Consider the following 20,788-nt stretch of genomic DNA (forward strand, 5'->3'; position numbering starts at 1 on the left):
TTAGGAGGCGGCAAATAAGAAGGTACAGATGTGCGTGACCTTGAATGTCTTAAGAGGCCCTTTAATACGCCTCGGTCCTGAAACGTGAGCCAGCTTAGCATTAGACACTTAGTGGCAGAAGGAAGAGGCGCTGAGGTGCACAGGGGAATGGGAGACGATGCAGATGTCGTTGTTGCTTCCTAATAGAGGAGAACAAGCCAAGCTTTTTTGATGCGGCAGCATTGCAACCCCACTGTGGAAAATAGTATCAGTCGTTCTCTGAAGCCTCCACCTGCTGCGGTTGGCAGGTAGCAAAGTGGAGCAAGAGAAATAAATCAGAACGGAAGAACACAAAGGGTGGTTACCGTGAACATAGGACGTTCTTTCGCGGGAAAAGGAACGAGCAACGTGAAGGGAATCGAAGAAAGTCAGCCGAGAATAGGTGCGAATATAGCACAGTGCGCCGTGAGCTCATTTTCGTGGAAGCGGTTGTGTGCGAGCGAGCCACCTCCCAAACCGAGTCCTCGATGGATAGTGAAGAACGTGCAAGGACTTAATGACCTAGTCTGCAAGGGAGTCAAGTTTAAAGACCTATCGAGAATACCAAGTATGCAAGAGAGTTGGATGCAAGGAAATCTCTGTGATGTGTCGTGTCATTGCAGAGGGGAATGAAAGCCTAATGTGAGGCATTTCCGTCGTATCAGCCAATATATCGCCTGTAATTCTTTTTCTTCTTAATGCACGTCAAAAATAGCTTATTACAGCTTTCGTCGTCATTGTACTGCCGCATTGAGTATGATCACGGGCCGTCTCACTCACCGAGAAGAGGATGGCCGCCTTGTCTACAGCCGTCTGGTTTCCCTCGGAGTACTTGCTCTGCACAAGGAATGCCCCGGCTTCAGCGATCAGCTCAACCGTGCTGCGCGACGCCTCAGACGAGTGGCCCGGGTTGGCCTCGGGCCAGTTGCCGCACGCAAATTCGTAGAAGTCTCGACACGGGGAGGCTGACCGGTTCATTGCCGCGGACAACTGCTCGAAATGAACGGGTGTGCCAGCGACGCGGTGAGCTGCACTCAAAAACAGCTTGTCCTTCAACTGCTAACGTCTTTTATTGAGCAGATTGTGAAGAATCATTAAAATAAATATTGAAATGAAAGAGTTTTGTCGCTCTCGGTATGCTTTCCCTTGTATGGAAAAAATAATGTGTATGTGAAATGAGCTAACTTGCGACGGATCCCAGAGCGCACTAAGAAGCGTTTGTCAGAAATCAAATGCTGAGCAGCCGCATAACAAAGATAAATTTATTTTAAATTCCGAGTATGCTTGCATACAGTAAGCCAGTCATGCATGCTAAACGAAAGTTTTCTTGTCTCCACTCTCGTCGAGGCCTTCCAGCGCATCGTAGCACCTCTAGAGCCGCTGTTGCCATCAATGGTTGTCGCTGAAAAAGAACATGACTCGTCAACCGCTATTTGCATGCGCAACAGGAGTTGACAACAAAAATAGCGACAAGCGCACAGTCACATTCATACGCCCTGTTTGAAGGTCCTAAGCTATGCTTCCTAATTTGTGCATCATGGCAACAAGTGCTCACGCATACTAGAAAATAAAGAAAACGCTTAGATTCGCGAGAGTAATGTTCATGGCAACACTTGGCCAAGGAACGGTCCAAATAATCACCGCACTACATAACGCTAAATTTTTACACAATGCAGGGATATGATCGCGTCTGCCAGAGTGAGACTGCTACAATGACAACGGAAGGGTCAGAAGTCTGACTGCATGTCGGCAACACGCAGATTATAATCATGCGCTATATCTTGTTTAGTGCGCATGGTGTTACCCATGCGATGAGCAGCCATTTTTCATCTAAATGTTCACAGGAATTGTTTAGTTGCTTCGATTTCGGGCGGACCAATTTTGCGGAATGTGCGCGCTCAAAAGCTAAGAACTAAGCACAATGGTAGAAAGCATGGTCCACAAATCGGCGCGACGGTGATTGTGTATAAAAATCAGATATTGAGAAAGGAATGTCAGCAGATCAGTATGGCGGATGGGGACAGTTGGTATGACATAGGGATCAAATACAGCACGCGAGAAAGAGAAGGAGAATAATGTGTGCGGGAGGAGCGCGCAGAGCATCTGGGCATTCCCAGAAGTCGTGGAGGACGATGGGTGCAATGGCGTTGCAAAATGGCGGTTTGGGGTGGGAAGCGTGTGGGGTGAAAGCAAATGGGTGGCGTGAAGGGACGGAAAGAAGTGTGTCTGGAGTTGTCGCCAGTACGTGGTTTGGGTGCGACTGAGCAAGTGATGGGTGGTAAATACCCCGCGCGGGAACGGTGTAAGTGGTCTAGTATTGCACTGTAGTCGATAAGTTCAATGGGGTCTATGTTAAGGGGATGGCGAGGCCACCACCGGCTACCGGAAGCTCAGTACTCGGGCAGACGCACTACAGCACTAATTTCCGAAGATTCGCTCTCATGGCCAGGCGGAAAATGTCGGAGAGTGCATCGGAGGAGTTGTCGGTGTGTTGAAAGGAACTCGTATGTTATTGTGGTGTGCCGAGTCTCTATTCAACTTGTGTGTGATGGCTAGGCATTCGGCGTCAGCAGTACTGGTGGATTGGATAGAGAGGGCGTGAATCCTTAGCGGTTGATGTCTTCAATCCGGCGGAGGTGAGGAGTGCGTGTGTGAGATTGTGTCTGGCATCCATTTACGTGATGTTATGGCGATAGCGGTACTATATAGAGAGATACGTGCACGGGGTGCATTTCGGTCTGTTACAGATCCGTGTTATGAGGGGAGAGGTTGGAGTTCTAGGTGGCTTGCGGGGTAAGCGGGGTTTGAGTGGAGGGGCGACGGCTCAGGCATAGTGCAGCCGATTAAGCGAAGATGAGTGCCTGCAGGTGTTGTGCAGGGTCTACGTTGCTGCTTGAAAAGGCATGCCTACACGACTGCCTGGACATTCATGTGCCTGCATAGTTAGTAGAGCCGGATTGTGCCCGTGTAGGGGTGGGATGGCGGCATAAATGGAGTGCTCCTTTGAAATTTTAGCGGCATAGGCTAAGCTTGGTGAGTTATGATTTGATGATGAGTGTTGTGGGGACTGCAGGCAAGATGGTTAACAATAGGGACGTGTACTACTCTCAGAGTGCCACTTTCTTTGCGACCGTGACAGCGGCTAACAGTGTAGAGGGTGATTTATGTGATTTGGTTGACCTGGCTCGGTGTGGGTGGCTCTCGCGTCTTTTTGGGTCTGAAGACCGAGAAGTCGGAGTCGTGGCACTGCGGCGATGGGAATATTGTGAAGCAGAATGGTGATGGTTGGGGTGCGTTGAGAGGGTTTGATGACGATGAACCGGCCTGTGCGCATGTTTGGATGGCGTCCGTGGCGATTTGGATGCTATGGTGAATATGCCCAAAGAATCCTTTGGTAGTACAGGTAGCATATAGTGCAGTATCATCTGTGTTGAAGATCTGGTATGTTTTCGAGTATTCGTGTTAGACGGGTGAGAGTGATTTAAAGAGGAGGTCTGAGAGGACCGAGCTTTCGGGGGCGCGTCACCTTGCTAGGTGGAAGATAGCGGAAGTGAATCCGCATGTGTTGCGGCCCGTGCTTTCGTAGAAGAAGGCCTGGATGTAGCGCAAGGCGCGCGGACCGCTGCAGGTAGTGGCTAGGGGCTTGTGACTTATGTCGAATGAATTTTGCATATCAAGGGCAAGCATGGCCCGGGAGTCACGTTTGTGTAATATGTCGTTGCGGATGGCCTCTCTGAGCTGTGGTAGAGGGTATTGTTTAGATAGATGCGAGCGGAAGGCAATTGACTATGTGCGAAGAAGCCGGTAGATTATAGTTAAGGTTGAAGTCGTTTAAAGATGACGCAGTGTTTCTCACCTCATTTTCCGCGCTGTACTATCAGCAACGAATGGAAATCGAACAAAGTGAACTGAACTGCCAACAAAAAGCACCAGCATATTATCTCCTAGAGAAAGATTACAAAGGCCTCTTCCATGTATCATTTATGCAAAATAGAAGAACCAACCATTTGCCACGGGTAGGATCCGAAGCCAGTAAGTTCACATCGTGTCCGGGGCTCATGTCAACTCAGGTACATAGCCGCTGCCGATTCCTATAGTTTTGGGTATGTATATGTGTTACATGTTGCCTAACCCGGAGAGTTAGCACAACAGGGATCTCACATAGCAGTCGCCCTCATTGCTCATTCACGCGGCACGTGCTCCTCGTGGTATTACAGGGCGTTACACGGCAGCCAATATGGTCCAGGGTTTGCTGGTGAACACTTCCATGGTTAGGCAACAAGAAACACAATTACAAGCGAGAATACACGATGCCGCCGCAGTAGCATACCCACTGTTGTGGACATGCGGAGGTCGTTAAGTTCGGATGCCAACGGCGGCATCTGCTTGTGTTTTTTGTAGTGCACAATCAGTTATGCTGTGCGTAAAAGTAGGGTTATATTTTCAGTTTTCGGCTCATAGACGGGACAAATGTAAAGAATACCTTCCCTTTCGCTTTTATTTCACTTTTCATTGTCTCTAGGCTTCCTTTCGATGCATGACGTAACGCGCCCATCCTTTCCCTATTCTTGTCTGCTCTGTGACAAGTTTTAAATAAGAATCTGTACGACAACTAAGCGGGAGGTTTAGCTTTTAGTCGGCATGTCAACTTATATATCACTATAGGAACTGCTGAAGAGTGTACGAGCTGTGACGTGCCTCCCAGCTGATTAGGCGGTGCTGGGGCTGTAAACGGAGGCCCAGTTCAGTGGAAGATGTCATGGGTCAAGGTTATGTATTTACAAATTTTGAGCATGTGATATCACAGACAGAGGTTCGCCATGTGCCGCAGTACTGGCGCCATCTGCGCAGGACAGTTTGGACCCCGACAGCCGGTGAGCTATGCGCACCCGATGCCGATAAGGAGACATTTAAGACGGCACAGTCATTGCTCGTAGCGATTTCAAACTAGTAGTCGGCAACCAAGTTTTTTTTTCGCACACGAATGATGCTTGTAAATAATTTCCGGTGCGAAAAGGGTAGGTGAGTACTAACTGGCGCTGAGAGTAGACTCTTTAGGGTAAGTGACTCCTGACAGGAGGCAACGGTGGCCACGCTAAACCGAAACTGCGTTGGAGTATTGCTGACAGACCACGGAGGGTAGGTTCACCCTCTAAGGCACTGGTTATGAATGAATGAAAAGAAATCGCTAGTTTCAGCATTTGCTAGGTGATGCAGCCACATTAAAAAAGCGCTATCAAAATTTTGTTAGAACTCGTAAAATCTTAGATATCGGCATATCGGTAATTAGCAGCAATTGGTAGATTTCTTCCGTATTGCTCGAGCTGTGTTCAATACCCAGTCGACGGCCTCTAACCAGTCGAAGGTTCAGATCGAGCAAACTATTTTTTGCTCCAAAAATGTATTTTTAATTGCGATGCAACATTTGTGAGAAAAGTAGCGACGAGGAATTGTTGGACGCTGGCTGGCAGTCACACATTCACGCTCCCTTTTTGTTTACACAGCTTGCACACAGTCATGCCCCATCTTTTTACTAGGTTTCTGAGTACTGATGTTCACATCATAAATTGTGTGGAAGATCGATGTTATGAGGAGTTCATGGAGAGTAAACCTATGTTGGGATTTCACGGTACCGAGAATTATAAGATTAGGTGAAGGATGGTGACATACTGTACCGTCATTCTTTGCACTGGTCAGCCAAGACAACTTGCAGCACCATTCCAAAGACTGGTGCTTCGATTGGTGCCACTTTTCCTTCCCTAACACTATTATAAAGTGTATGCAGCCATATTTATAGCAACTGCGCGAAATGTGGCTAATGCAAACATGACGAAACTCCACATCGTTTGTGCTGCCATAGCTAATGACGCTGCTTATACTTGGGTACCTTCGCTACAAGCCACTCGTGGCGCTGGTAAAAGAGCCACCGAAGGAAAATACTGGTCACTCCTGATCAAACCTGTAAGCCTCCTCAAATACAGAAGTGCACCTATTCCCGCATATGTTTCTTTTACCGACAGCGCACTTGCATTTCTATGCATACCTGTCGGGCGAATATCTTGCACTCGTTGGTGATGCACAGGGAGTTGGTCTCCACGCCTATGTTGGTCTGGTACACGATGAGGAACACGATGGCCACCAGCACAGATAAAGTCGTGACGCCACACACCACGTATCCGACCATCTCTCTCCTCGCCGCGTGCCTCTCCGGCTTGGCAGCGGGAGCGTGCGCCGCTCCTATCTCCGAACTCAGCTGCGACAGCCACGCAGATTCTTAGGACACTTAAACACTGCGCGCAACTTCATTACAACGCACGCTTTTTCACAAAATTAGCCGCATGTGACACATTGTCTTCTTCTTTATACTGAGCCGCTGGCCCATCTATCAAGGGTATTTCAAAGTGTCAATGTTGTTTGTAGGTGTGATAGTTTGTTGCGCCGTCTGTAACGTTCATAGCGCGAAATTTTACGAGCTATGTTTAGTCCTCCGCATCATTATCGCCATCAGCCTAACTACGCGCGCTGCAGGTCAAAGACCTCTCCCATATCTTTCCAATTAACCATCTCCTGAGCTGCCAGCGGCCATTTTATCCCTGCAAGCCTTGTAATCTCATACGCCCACCTGACTCTGCGCTGTGCTGCGCTTGCCTTCGTATGTAATTGAGTTTGTTACCCTTAATTAAAGAAAGCCGGTTATCTTGCTTTGACATCACATGCCCCGCCAATACCATTTCTTCCTAATTTCAACTAGAATGACAGTACCTTGCACGAACACAGAAACAATGTGATCGCATGCTCTACTCTAGTGGTTAGAGCGCTGGACTGTCTAACTATTAGGATCCGCAGTGCTCCCGCTGTTGGATGCTGGCACCCCTTCAGTTCTGAATCTCAGCACGGTAGTTAAAATCGGCCCACCAATTCGAGATGCTGTTCAGTTTTGCAGGCTTGAGTGCAAGCGCTGACCAACCAAAATGAATAAAGGGCGCAGTAAATGTAGCATCAGACATCAGCACTATGACACATTTTTTTTTTAATTCCCTGTACAGCGTTTACAGCCACAATTGAAAGCGTGCCTTGAATTGAGGTTTGAATATTTTGGTTGCGCAGGGCAGCAGATGACGTGAAGTTCGGAAACCGATAGTCTTGCACTTAGCTTTCAAGCCTTGAAGATGATGGCGAAGGATTCTTAGAAAAACGTTTCAAGCAAGCGGTTAGAACACTGAGAAGTAGGCAATTCTGTGCACGTGGCTTGCACACGGTACGATAAATACCGAAACGTTTGTAGTAGTCTGGCCTTGTCGCCTTGCTAGAATGACGCCTGGCCATGCTGTGGTGACAACTAGTAGCGTATGTTGAAAAGTAATGCGTCAAAGATTGCTCAACACCGTACGTTCGAATGGCCACTCCGACAGCATTGGTTGCCAAACCGGAATCCTTGTGGCAGTAACCTGCTGAAGTAACATCATAACTGAAGCAAGAAATTATCCGGAGCTTACGATGACAGCAACGCTATCAACCGACTGATCATTAGTGAATGAGTATGTATGATTTTGTGAGGCCTTTGCTTAAGGAAATCTTAAGTAACAAGCGTAGATGCGCAGAAAACCAAATCTCCCTCCGCTTGTTTTCTTCCTTCCCCGGACTCAAATTTGCCTCAGTTTTCCTCCTTTGAAAAGGACTCCCATGCAGCTATAGGAAACTATAGCGAAACCAGCAACACCCTCTGGTGTTTAGCAAGCGACGAAAGAGAATCGCGCTGTTCCTAGTTTTGAGCTATCCCGGCAGATGTCGCCGCTCGTCCACTCTTGTTGCTTACCTCTCCTATGTACCAGCCGACTTGCGACGCCACTAGAGAGAGCAGAACGCCCGGATGCCGGATAGAGTTGCAATCAGGGTTGCCGTTGGGAATTTTTCAAAAAGAGCCAGAACTGAAGCTAAAAGTAGCCAAAAGTAGCCACGCCACCTGATCTTGGCGCCAAATTTGTAGCCAAGTAGAAAAGAACCATTATTATAAGCAACTTTTATTAATGAACAATAAATAATATCATTTTGAATCAACACAAAAACAAAGAGTAAATAAAGAGCACGAAATTTTGGGCCTCTTGCTTGGCCTTCAAGTATCAGGTACGTTGCAAATAAATAAAAGTTCAGTCCGCGTAGTTTAGTGTTCTTGCCGGAGTAATTTTGGCACATTCTATTCAACAACTCAGCAGGAACGTTAAACGATGATATTTTTCTTGGAGTCGTAGCCCAAATTTGATTCGCAGAATCGCCATAAGCAAGTTCAGCTTCATTTTGTTACGGATCTCTGTTTTCGTCAAGTTAACGCAAGAGAACACGCGCTCTGAATCAGCATTAGAAATTGGAAGGGTCAAAATGTTCAGTGCTCCTTGCGCCAGGTGTTGAAAAGGGCATTCGCCGCAAGTGTCCTTGTACGATGCCGCTACGTGCCAGAAAGTCAAACATGATGCGCGATCAAGGGCACCGCTAATTCTCTGCTGCTGGCGTATTTGAGACTCCAGTTCGTTGGAGGAATATATGCGTCGAGGACGCGCGCATCAAGGCGACCAGGACAGCAATGAGGACAGCAAAGCTTGGAAATAATTGTTATTTTCTGTTCTTGCTTGCTATTGTATATGCAATTGCAAAAAAAAATGGCTAGTAAATGCGCCAAAATAGAAGTTCAAAGTAGCCAGAAAGTAGCCAAGGAGCCAGCGTGAAATTTTCATCGCCAGACGGGGTCGAAAAGTAGCCAATTTGGCGCAAAGTAGCCACCAACGGCAACCCTGGTTGCAATCACGACGCTCGAAATGCATTGGGGTTTGGAAATTTTAAAAGAAAATGCGAATCTCACATATATATTGTAAACAGGGAATCATGCAGATCGTGAGTGGTTCAAACATCAGCTGAAGGGTGCTCGTGGCAAGCATAAGAAGGCAGAGCTGAAGCGATTCCCGCACAGTCTAGAACAGAAGAGCGCAGTTAGCTGCCAATATGGAGCTTAACAAACGGCGAAAGACTTCTGAAGCACCCAGGGTAAACCAACGAGGCACTCCGCTGCACTGAATGCTCAATGAGCATCTAAGGTAGACAAAGCGAATCACGAATAGTCCCTTCGCCTTGCGTATGACAGTCTGCGGAAGAAAGCCTGCGCTACATTCCAGCAATCCTTTCCAACGCAGCACACAGTTATAAAACAGGCACAGGCAACGTTAACGCTCGTGCTGTATACGCTGTGAGCGCTGAAGTTGGTTTCTCTGCGGTTATGTGTGGATTGGGGAGTCTGAGGAGGAGGCGGAGGAAAGGCAGGGACGTTAACCGAAGACGAAAGCAGTTTGCTGCACTGCACTGGGGGAAAGAGATCAGGGGATGTAGAGATGGAAAAGAAAAGGGATTAACAGTATAATGAAGTTAGTATGCTAAGTCAGTAGGCGTGCGGTAAAATCGCAACCTATCGTGGAAGCCTGACGTTCTCAAGAAGCGGCGCTCTACCTGGGAGGTCATCACCGCCGACGAACAACGCAAGCAGTGGCTCAAAATCTTAATTTCCGTCAGTGGGCGTGGATTTGGAGGCTCCAGCGCATGGCAGAGAGACGGCCTTTCGGCACTCCATGCATAGCACAAATAATGTGGGCTTTGGTCACGCACATCCGCAGATGGCACGTACATGCAGGGCTATCAGCCATAGCGACTACTAAGGAATAATGGTTGTTGAAAGCTAAAGCAAGCCACAGGCGACACAGCAGTGATGCTTCACGTCGTGGTAGGCCGGCTGGAAGCCGGACCTTCAGCGCTGAGAGTCCAGGGATTCTGAGCTTGACTTCGAAAATTGGGCGGAATTTTACGCGGCTAGCGTGATTTCTCGCGAAAGTGCGCGAAGCCTACCGCTGCGTGTGTTCTCGAAATGAGGATCGACACCCAATCGCCGTCGCAGTGGGAAGTTCGCGTACCCTCGTCCGCGCGGTGATTGCCTCCTATACCGCTGTGTCCTGGAAGCCACTTGTAGATAATGTCGTGCCTTTTATTGATGGCATAGTGATGCAGTTCTCGGATTTCCGCGACCAGTTGTTCATGGATTCCACAGCGAAGAGCAGTTTATAAGCCTTGGAGCGCTGCTTTGGAATCGGTGAAATTAGACAAATGGCGAGGCTAGTACTGATTGATATGCTCAAGGGCGACGCGGTTATCGCCTGGAGTCCAAATCGCACTGACGCCATGCACCACGCGAGCGTTTTTGCACTCTCGATCAAAATGCAGCCGCCGCTGCCGCGACTCGACCGTGCATGCTTTGACTCAATAGCCGAGCACCATAGGAACCGCCTACAAGATATAAACCCTCACCTTCCATTAAACACTACCGATGCCTTGCTAATAACAGCAAAGAATAAAATGGAATAAAGGAGCAAGCAAAATGCACTGGGTGATGGCGCACTCACCTGGCCTCCGAAGCTCTCTCCAGTTTCAGTGGGCCCCATCCTGAAGCAGTCTTTTTTCGAAGGCAGAACGCTGGGTCAGAGCACAGGCACCCTTTCCTTCTTTTTCTTCCTCTTAAAGCATGGCACATACGCACCCTCTTAAACCCTGCTTTCTTCTTCTTCTTGACTGTTAGCCACTGCGCGTGTGCCGTAAGACGCGTGAAAGCTCCATTCAACATGAAAGGAAAAAGCAACATGGAAAGAAAATAAGACATAATTTAAGCATGAATGTGCATTTAAGCAGCAAATTTTTTATTTCGCTGAACTGTAGACTAGAACAACAACAATAAAAATGCGGATAACGAGCGCTAGCTACGGAGGCCACTTTTCGATCCCATATTAATACGAAAGCATCAGATGGCTCATCGACACGACAACCCGACGTCGCCAAAAAAGCGGCAGTGTTTTAAAACTCGCGATTGGTAAAAACGGTGTGATCTCCCCAAAGGCGGAAAATACGGAACATTAAACGGTAATATTCGGTACTAGAACTTGCAAACGCACCAGCTACAAAAGAATTGAATAGAATTTGAAAGAATTGAAATAGTAGTGCAACGCTTTCGCAGTACTCGGACGTAACTTCTTTAAGTGACGCCGATAATTTTATTTAGCGTCGACACTACTCACTCATGTTTAGTGGTGATGATCACGGCCTTATGATCTGAGAAGTGATTTGAGAACCGCACCGGCACCGGGCTTCCTCCTCGTTGCCCCTTCTTTGCCCATCCGAATTCCGCCAATGCCTGTGAGGGGAAGTGATAATAACAGGGCAACAGCCATGGGCTCCCGTGTCCAGGAGGCGTTGGCAACGTAATTTTCCCACGATCCTCATCTGCGGAGCCCCCGTACCGGAATTCAGCTGCGTGTATGCACAGTTACATTTACGTGAATGGTGCCGCCCGTTTGGCGGCTGCTTCCCTGCGGCTCCCTGCTGAGATGGTTTTCATCAAGAGGGTCGTGGCTTGCGATGGCGTCCCTTCTTCAAGCGTCGGGGGTGGTTCGCGCCTTTTGTGCCCCCATCACGGTTTCTTGCCCTTTGACTTTCTCCCCGGAGCTTGGCTATGGCGTTCGCATGTCTTTCCATTAAATGCGCTTCTTTGTTTTCTTACAACGCGGGCACGGCGGCGGAGACAGCGCGCGAGCCATGATTTTTTGCCGTTCGCCTTGGACACTTCGTACCTATGATACCGACCCTTTCTTGACCGGGAACCTTCGTCTCTAGAGCTAGCGCTGTAGTGCGCTTGTGAACGGCAGTAAGTAAAAAAATGGCTGAGGTTTAGTTAAGGTTAAGCCTAGTCAGGTGCGAAGCATATTGATGGCTAGGCTTGGTAAAGTTCCTCGCTTTGTTCTTCAGTTGTTGTAGAACGTTATCGCCGAGCCGCATATTGAGCACGCCGCTTAGCCAGACGTTCATCCCGCTCTTCATCGGTCTCTGTGGCACGCTGAAGCTTTCGCTTCTCGTTCAAATCAGCCCTGCTTCTAGGCGGCATCCCAACACCTGGCCGCCTCGTAAGTGCCCGGAGAGCGAGGCAAGCTCAGCTTTATACCGCTGCTGTAGCGTCACGTGGTCAGCTGCAGCGACTCTGATGTGGAGCCTCCACCGCCACGGCCGACCGCGCGAGCCGGCAGCCCATCTCTCCTCTGCTGTGACGTCATGTTGTGACGTGGTCAGCCGCCGCGCCTCTGATGTGGAGCCTCCACCGCCACGGCCGACCGCGCGAGCCGGCAGCCCATCTCTCCTCTGCTGTGACGTCATGTTGTCACGTGGTGTCGCGTGTTCACGCTAAAGGTCAATGGTAGCTCCACCGCCGCGCTCGACGGGCTGTAGTGTAGCTATAGTAATATGCTTCGCATAAAAGTAGTTTACAGAGAGAAAACTGCATATCGCCCATGTACAATATAAACTTCGTTATGCGAAATCCTACCCATGCTCGGTTTTGCAGTTTAAAAATGACTACATTCTTCTATGACTCCATGTAAAAATTCTTGATCTGCTTGCACAAAACTCCACTCGTTATCGAATGACTTCTGCGAAAGGCCCTTTAAGAAAATTAGCTGACCGTCCTGTGTGACTGAATAAAAACTGTAGCAAATTGCACAGGTCGCATATTTCATTACAAAAGGTCCTTACAATTCTATAGAAGGGGGATCAATCACTTTTCTTATACTTAAGATGCGCTGGTGATGCTTAAAATTATGGCATGAGCTGAATCACGAACGCACCTCACTAGCATCCATCGCACCTTGCAGCTTTGGGACATAGTGAAATCTCTTTTGAGTTCACCCCTTCCATGCAGATGAAACGCCACAAGACGTTCACTGCGTTGAAACGCTGGGAAGCAGCTCTGAAGACGCACTACATTGCTTTTGAAGGTGGGACGATTTTATGCGAATCCTAAAGAGCTCGTCGGTTTGTTTGGTGGCGTCCACGTTTCACACAAAATGTCAGGTCACCTGATCACACATGTTTGGCCTGTATAACGAGGCGAATGCCTAAGCATGACACGTGATGCATGGTCATGGCAAGCATGTCAAGTCATGTGACGTCACCCAACGTCAGCAAACCGGAAGTGGCTAGAAACGCCTCGACTGGATCCTTGTGCTACCTCAACCCAGGCTGGGCAGTGTCTAGGCGTCCACTAATTGTTTACAGGTACGTTCATTGTATGTGGTCAGAAACTACTACAGCTTAGCGAGCGGAGAGGAGAAGGATGGGACAGAAGAAAGGAAAACCGGTAACGTCAACCCGGCACAGCTCGGTGGGCACCGTCCTCATGGGAAGGGATTAACATTTGGAGGGACGAAGGACGGAATTGCGCCCAATCCTCGCCCGCCGAACGCTGCCTCCGTTATTCTTCCCTCTTCCCAGGCCCTATTGGGGCTGTTTCCCTCTAGGCTTGGAGAACGAAATCAAGGAAGGGAAAGAGAAGCAGTAGCGGCGAGCTGCGAAATATGTTTTGCCAGTTTGAATTCCTTAACTGGTAGTAACATCACGCATCAAATGGGATTTATTGCACCCAGCAGGAAATCCATGATCATTATTATCTTCAACCTGGCTATGCCCGCTGCAAGCGAAAGACCTCTCTCTTACCCCTAGAAATCCAGTCCTTTGCCAACTGCGTCCTCCGTTCCCCGCAAACTACTTAATCTCGACCGCCCACCTAACTTTTCGCCACCCCCTGCTACGCTTACCTTGTCTTGGAATCCATTGCGTTACACTTAACGACATCGTTTTTTTTGCCTTTACCTGCCATGCTCATTTTGAGAGCGTGCCACTTCTGGCCGAAAACACGAATTTCGTCGATGTCTGTCCGAGGCCGCTGTCTCTCTCTCTCTCTCTGCGTGAACTTGAAGGGGCAGCGCAGATGCTGCCAATGAGAGAGCGGCGCATATCACAGTTGCGGGTGTCGCGGCAGTTACCGGGCACTGTTGTACTTACATGCGTCTGTTACTCCGTACTGAGCAGTCGCATGTTACTAGCGCGCCCTCAACTTTGGCCTCTCCCGCCGCGTCTGTCGCCCCTTAGCTAAATAACAGCAGACGTGTACGCGCGGTGCTCCCTGGACCTGCATCGTAACGCAGCTTGTGCTCACCTCTGCGCCTTAACAGGTGCTCGCCATCAAGCGCACTTCCTTGATCTCCGATTACCATTCTCCCCCCTGGAGACCTTCTTTCACCGCTATAGATTTGGTGATCCCGAAATTCTACAGCATCTGCTTTGCTGATGACTGCTTTCTCCTCACATATCATAGAAAAGTATAGCAGGGATAACCAATACTAACGAACCTTCTTCGCGTTTGATTCTTTATGCAAATCCTCTCTAATATGTTCTTCTTTATTTCGATCAGTGCGTGGTTAACTAGCGTTTGTTTCTTGGTAAACTGTGCCCTCTTCCTGTCTCTCAACGTTACACCCATAATTTTCTTTCCATAGCTCGCTGGTACTGTACTCGTATTTTGGTAATGATTTTTGTGTCTTGTCGGTGCCAGAGGTTTTTTTTCCTCGAAAACAAAAACCTCTACTGTCATGCCACTTAATTGAGAGCTACCGTACTCTGAAATAAATAAATAAATAACTACCTTATCTGCTCAACTGCTATCGTTCAAATTCCTCCGGCGTTCTTCCTATAATGTTGTACTCTCAGCTTGCGGTGCACCCATAGATGCCCAGCATATATCCGCCAGCACTGGCTCCTTTGTGATTTTGCTGTGGACACCTAGTGCTGACCCGTGGGTATGTAATGCTAGGCGCCACAGAACTTCAGCCCTTAGGCACAAAACCGCACTCGCGAGCCATGACTTCTGTCTAAAAACCTCACAGTACTTCATACATGATGTACTCCAACGAAGCCCTGTTTCATTACCGTGGTACCTTTCGCCCTTTTGCCCTAACAGACTCTTCGGGCTCTTCCTTCGTTTACCGATACCTCGCGATTTTTGTGTTCTTTCCGATCTCGGCATCTTGTGATCTTTTATTGCAAGTACTTGATCAGTGGAATCGTTGAAAGTCATCAGAACTGATCTAATTGATCTAAATCGTCTCTTTCCTCTGTACTAGAATTACGAGTCTGTAAATCTGCTTGGCTACCTGCCGATAATATAATATCGTCCGCATACATTAAAGAAAGGTGCCGCTGCGGTACGGACTTTCCGCCTAAGATTTACGATATATCATAAACTAGATAACTTTTTGGAGCCCTCTTTTCTATATTTATCTCATAAACAATTAACTGCAGGAGTTACTGTGGGCATCGATGAGTTAATCCTCTACGTACCTCGACAATTGTCATACTTCTTATCCCTTCCCAAGCAATTTGAGCTTTACTATCTCAGTACATTTCCTTTCGGAAACCAATTATCTCATGACCGATACCTCAGTCTTTCAGTATTTTCCGAGAGATTCCTTACTGTCGTTGTCGTACGCACCGCTTATGTCTAGGATGGCTAAATGCAAAGACCATCTTTCCGCCCGAGTTATTTCAATGCATTGGGTAAAGTTCAACAGGATATCATCTAAACGTCGAGCACTTCTGAACCCGTACTGAAGTTCACAGAGTATGTTATTACTTCCTCTCCCTGCCTGCATCCTTAATTTCATCGCCTGCACTGCCATCCTGTATATAAAGGATGTTATCGTAATTGATCAGGAGAGCTTTATGCTCGCCTATTTCCTTACTCTGTAGAAATCAAAATAATTTTACTTTTTCGCCACCTATCCGCAACAAGCGGATTTGCAGAGACTGCTTCCAATGCTTTTAAAAACGTTTCCTTGCTGTTTAGCAGAAGTTCATTAATCAACTTGATCAGAATTTTGCCCTTCCCTTCCACTGTGTGTATAGGAATTTTTTTCTCTGTCTGCCTCCTCTTAAGATTGAGTAGTTTTAAACATATTTCCATTAGGCTGTTCTGTGCTGCTTTTCTAATCGGGAAGGTTGCCGTATCGTTGATACTGAATGACATAGGAATAAACGAAGTAATGTATTCCACAGCGTGGGCTCCTTCTAAACATTTTTCTTCGGCATCTTAAATGCATTCTTGCATTCTTTTATTCGTTTTTATCTAGACACCTTATATGGTTCCAGATTTGTATTGGCTCCCTCTTATTTGCTTAGCGAACTTCAATCGTGCCGGGATGAGTGGACTACTTTATTTTACGTTCGAGGAGGACCTGTACTCCGCGTTTCTTTTAACGCGATAGCTTTAAGAAGCTTGTGGCGCAGGCAATACGGCGCCGGCTTCGTTGATCGTGGACAAAATATCCGCGAGGAATCCTCAGAGAAGCAGCCTAGGAGGCACATGTGCCACCTAGGTCACAACCTTGCGGCGTCATCACAATCTGCACACCGGATTATGAGCAAAGTGCACTCCGTAGCAGGTGGAAGCAAAATTAATGAGAGCAATCTGAGCCTCACACGCCCCACCGATAGCAGCACCTGCTATCGCGGAGTAGATGCGCATCGCTTTACCGCTGCACTACTGAGCCAAAAGGGATATGAGAGTCCCAGGATCTATGAATGTTAAGTAGCGGTTGACATATATATGGCCCTATATGGATATATGCGTATATGACCCTTAACCGATTAAAGCTCTATTCAAATGTTTTTTCGATAAGATTCCCATTTTGGTTTGTTTCCTTCTCAGAGAGCTCCGAATTTTTCCCTCTGTGTTCTCTTGAAGCTATCCGTCGTTATCCAATGGGCCCCTTAATTTCTTTAGTCAACTAGCTTCGTGGCTTGCTCTTTCCTTTTGCCGAGATTTGCCACCAACGCCACTTCAACAATAAAGGCGGACGTGAAATGTACCCTCATGCATCAAGTCAAACATGGAAACGGTACGGGTTGTTTTGTCTTCTGTTTTCGAACCAATTATCTCCCAAGTGAAATAAATTTTACATTACAATTTTTCATTGCTCAAAGCAAACAATTAATTAAAAAAACTTCCCTTATGCTTGCCTAGGTTCAAAGCCTATTGCATTCCGTCGTATGTATATTTTAACAATCCCTTGATTTACCTAACATTGTCTGCTCAATAGTTTAACGAGCGCCTATGTTCCAGTGGTATTGATTTGATAATTTCGATTTTGATTGCGCAATCACACGTTTCATCTTCTGGAACACGCTATGTCGATATGGAACAAGGTATGTCGGTCTACTCACGGCGAAGTCACAGACATATTTCCAACCATTACACGTCAGAGACGCCGAACACCAGGCCAGGGGAAAGCTAGTGCTCATTGTATCACCGGCGGATAAATGGCGGCACTGGGGATCGAACCACCGCTGAGGTGGTTCTGGTTCTCTGCATGCCGTAAGCTGCATAAGAGGATCATCGCCCAGCTTTCCCACTCATCGTTCGATTACGTTCTATGTGACACTTGCGGTATGACTGTATGGTCCCAGACCGCCGCAATGGTTGAATGATGCGGACGTTTGAGCGGCATTTCAGCAACTTGAGAAAAAAAAAGCGCAGAATGATGATGGACGCAGAAGGAACAGACACCCCAAGTGCTGACATGAAATTGACAGTTTATTAACAGAATGCAGACTATATACATGGTCGAAAGAAAGTTATTCACAAAACAGCAGCGGCCGTAGCTCTTTTGGTAGACTACTTTTAGCGAAATTTGGACGCCATGGGCTCAGGTGTGACCGGCAGCAGGCGGCTCTTTCTCCTCTACTTTGTTATCAACTATCTCCCACGTAAAAGATTGATCGCACTGTAGTTTACTGTTTATCAAGTGCACAAACAAAAATAAAGAACTATTCTTTTGCTTAGTTGGATCAGCGGCTGTTCGCTTCGTTCATATGCATGCTTTAACGAACCCCTCATTTACCTACCCTTGTCTGCTTACTACAACAATGGTGCTCACCTTTAGGGCAGCAAAATTTAAAATTACCTAAGTCGTTCACTTCCACGGCGTATCTAGTAATATTAACTACGCACACTGCCCCACCAAAACAAACAATTTGCGCTTGACCAGACGTCTAGCTATTGAGCGAATGCCTTGCCAAAGATTGTATAGCGCACGTACTGAGGTTCTAGCGGCTTCGCTGCAAGACAAATGGACGAAGCAACTACGTGGGCTGAGCCAGAGCTTCAAGCGTTTTTCCATGCGCCGCAAGCTTCACTACGGTACCTCGGGCTTCAATCGCGGACCTTGTAAATTTGACCTTCAGCTGAGTTAGAGGTCAAACCATGAAGAAGAGACAAATAAATTAAATCAGCATCCATGACCGGGAGTCGAAATCACAGCTGCGCGAACAGATCTCCTTTAAGGGCCGCTCAGTGAGACCACTGGGCTATCGCCGCTCTTTTTTTTCTTAAACATGGTTTGGTTTGGTTTATGGGGTTTAACCTCCCAAAGCGACTAAGGCTATGAGAGACGCCGTAGTGGAGGGCTCCGGAAATTTCGACCACCTGGGGTTCTTTAACGTGCACTGACATCGCACAGTACACGGGCCTCTAGAATTTCTCCTCCAAAGAAATTCTAGCCGCCGCGGCCGGGATCGAACCCGCGTCTTTTGGGTCAGCAGCCGAGCACCATAGCCGCTGAGCCACCGCGGCGGCCTTAAACATGGTATTTATTACAATAATGCGATGTTTTATGTACATAAGCTATGTACATACAGTGGCACATCAAGAGACAAGCACGAGAAAAGAGTCACTTCGGAGCACTTAGCGAATGCATCTTAACACGACTTATCTCTGATACAAAGAACTAGAAAAAAGGCAATAAACAACAGAGCACTAAGAGTGAGTACCACTCCAGTTCATACTCACTGTGAGCGTACAATTCTTTTTGGTGTACAATCATTCTACAGAAACGGTCTGTGGCAGAAACAACAGATTCACAATGTCGGTCCATTATGAGTGTTTTTCACAGGCTGTGTAAGCAAATTAAAAATAACATATCTAAGGGCTCATCAAAAAATGGCAGTGCAGTGAGAAATCGTACAGAACGCGGCGTCAAATTAACTTTTTTCAACGTCCATTGCATGATATCCAGAAGAGTATTGCATGTTTACAATGGATAAAATAATAGTCAATCGTTTCAGGAGCTTCACAAAGGAGACAGTTCACCGTAGATACGGAAACACCCTTCTTCTCTAGCCATGTTTTAACTGGTATTGTCTCACTGTGTAGCTTAGAGAAAAATGTTTTTGTACGTGGCGAGAGGGGCATTTTACGTACTCTCTTTGATACGTCATGTCCCGGTGAACCGAAATACATAGAGCGATACAGTAGCGGAGGAAAGAGCATGCACATTAAATCTTTGTACAACCGTTTCCTCGACACCGAAAAATGAAACTCAGGGGAAAACGAACAAGTAGGAAACGAGTAGACAAATACATCTCATGCATGAATCCCCGCAAACACGGAGGATCAGAAGCATTAGAAGACATAAGGATGCTCGGTAAAGCATGAACTAAATTCACTTGCAGGAATGCCCGCATTATAGGGTGTGTAGTGTCGCTGAAAAACATGAACCGTGAAACTACCTGTGGAACATACAGGTGGAATAAACCGAGGCCACCAGCGCTTACAGGCCGGAAAAGTTTATCACTCCTCGTTGATTCATAATACGAACTCCACACGAAAGTTGCGAAAACTCTGTGGAAATATTGGATGTAAAGTCTTATGCAATGAGTAATTTGCAGTAGATAATAAATTTTAGCGGTCGGCTGCTAGACTGAAAGACGCGGGTTCGATCCCGGCCGCGGCGGCCGAATTTCGATGAAGGAAAAATTCTAGAGGCCCGTGTACTGTGCGATGTCAGTGAACGTTAAAGAACCCCAGGTAGTCTAAATTTCCGGAGCCTTTCACTACGGCGTCTCTCATAGCCTGAGTTGCTTTGGGATGTTAAACCCCAGTAAACAAACAAACAGACAAACAAACAAGCAAACAAATTTTAGTGGCGAGAAAGAGATTTTATGCCTTCACCCTGCCAAAAATCAAGAGACCATGGGGCACAAAAGTCTCAGCATAGAGCTTTAAAATTGGCACGCGGTCTTTCCAGTAGTGAGCACTGTGCTTATAGGCACTGAAAGGAACGCCAACGTACTTTGGTGGCGTATGTGTCCATTGTATACCAGCATATTCAGCAGTTGTCGTTCCCCACATACGAAACCACAGACCGCAGCTCTTATTACAATTAATTCGAGCTCCTGACACTGAACCGAAGTCTTTCGTTAAACGAAAAACCTCATTGATGCTTGCCTTATCAGCAAAGAAAAACGCAAGGTCATCCGCATAGGCTAACACCTTCAGTTCATGACCCATAATACGAAAACCGTGGACAACTTCCCTGTTTATAGCACTTAGACAAAGTGGCTTCAAGTATCATGCGAACAGAAGCACAGACAGCGGGCAGCCCTGTTTCACTGAGGACTGAATTTTAACGTTGTGAGAGACAGCCATTAACATTCTAGCGCGTTGAACAGTTTTTGTAACAAGGTGTATACCAGTAGAAAGAACTGAACCAAGGTTGACGTGATTTAGAAGAGAAAGAAGAAACAAATTTGGCGCCCTATCGAAACGCCTTTGCCAGGTCAATTTGCAGTAGTGCTAATTATTCATGAGCGTAACTGCAACACTGCAACACCGTGTGCGCTATATCTAGATTAGATTGCACGGACCGACACCTCAAGCCATATGTTTGATGAGATCCAACCAAAGTATCCATTGCAAGCTGTAGCCGATTTGAGAGGACTTTAGCTAAGGCCTTCTAATCATAGTTAGGAAGTGTGATAGATCTTTAGCCATCTACAAATCATATTTTTTCCGTATCGTCAGTTT

General features: G+C 47.1%; 1 pseudogene; it reads right to left on the minus strand.

Annotated features, from left to right (window-relative positions):
• Positions 1-247: 247 nt before the first annotated feature.
• On the minus strand, positions 248-20,416 carry LOC149344956 (uncharacterized; annotated as a pseudogene).
• Positions 20,417-20,788: the final 372 nt, after the last annotated feature.

This window comes from Amblyomma mixtum, chromosome 5 (genome assembly GCF_055824585.1).
Source record: "Amblyomma mixtum isolate Tamu chromosome 5, ASM5582458v1, whole genome shotgun sequence".
In the NCBI taxonomy this organism is placed as follows: Eukaryota; Metazoa; Arthropoda; class Arachnida; order Ixodida; family Ixodidae; genus Amblyomma; species Amblyomma mixtum.